The sequence below is a fragment of the Bison bison genome, unplaced genomic scaffold (assembly GCF_000754665.1).
Source record: "Bison bison bison isolate TAMUID 2011002044 unplaced genomic scaffold, Bison_UMD1.0 scf7180017864492, whole genome shotgun sequence".
NCBI classification, from domain to species: domain Eukaryota; kingdom Metazoa; phylum Chordata; class Mammalia; order Artiodactyla; family Bovidae; genus Bison; species Bison bison.
This window is the reverse complement of record NW_011495051.1, coordinates 5,629,977-5,631,147: the sequence shown is the minus strand read 5'-3', so window position 1 is coordinate 5,631,147 and position 1,171 is coordinate 5,629,977. Positions and strand designations below refer to the sequence as shown.

Genomic DNA, 1,171 nt, shown 5'->3' with positions numbered 1-1,171 from the left:
AACAAAGACTTACTTTCTCTAAGAGTAATTATTTCAAGGTTTGGCACCATCTTCCAAAGATAAAATTGCATTCCTATAGGGCGGATGTGTAATGGGTTTACAACAAAGAAAGAATTTATTACCTTAAGGGTCTAAAGTTACTAACACCAAGGCCACTACTTATTTTTTCTACATACCCACTATTAATTGATACATATTCAAGGATACAATTCAGGGGATGTGAAAACTTGGCAACAAGCATTGACTCATCAATGAAATCCTTTACTAGTTTATTCTGACAGTTTTTAACTCTCTGAGAGGCTCTAAGCTATTTGAATATCTTAAGCTTCCCGTGCCTCTGGAGGCTAGGAGACTGTAAACAATCGTATGCATAGCTGCAGGAGTCCAGGTAAACTTGTCAGGCGAGTTAGAGAGCCATCAGAGGGGTTTGGATTTAAACACTCCTAATTGCCCAGGAACTTTATTAATTGGAGCTGTAAGTTAACTCTTTGACAGAGAGAGAGAGATGGTGGTAGGGGACAGTCCCCAGTAAAGTCAGAGGTGTGAGCACAAAGCAATAAAGTAGGCAGACTCTGGTTTTTTGGGGGAAAATGCTCGAGAATATCCGGGGGGACTCCTGAGGCTCGATCCCGCCTTTGCGTATGCCGAGCCTCCTTCCTCATGACCTTTGTCACGAGTGGAATGCCTCACCGGCTCCCCGCACACAACTTCCTTATCCATTTGTCTGCTGATGGATATCTAGGTTGCTTCCGAGCAATTGTAAACAGTGCTGCAATGAACATTGGGGTACATGTGTCTCTTTTGACTCTGGTTTCCTTGGTGTGTATGCCCAGCAGTGGGATTGCTGAGTTGTATGGCAGTTCTATTTCCAGTTTTTTTTAAGGAACCTCTACACTGTTCTCCACAGTGGCTGTACTAGTTTGAATTCCAACCAACAGTTTAAGAGGGTTTCCTTTTCTCCACACCCTCTCCAGTGTTTATTGTTTGTAGACTTTTTGATGGCAAAAATATGCTCAAAAAATTTAAATAAAGACATATGCTCAAACATCTACTATTAAAAGGAAACAAATGAATGTTAAAATAGTACTTAGATTGCCCTCCTACACTGTTGGTAGGAATGTAAACTGGTAAAACCGGGATGGAGATCAGTATGGAGATTCTTTAAAAAAGT

The 1,171-nt window shown here is 41.0% G+C and overlaps 1 protein-coding gene across 1 annotated transcript in view; it reads right to left on the bottom strand.

The window, feature by feature from the left end:
• Positions 1 to 1,171, bottom strand: part of LOC104979744 (EGF-like module-containing mucin-like hormone receptor-like 4) — a 15,900-nt gene that overhangs the window by 8,324 nt on the left and 6,405 nt on the right. The gene's annotated exons all lie outside the window — the stretch shown is intronic.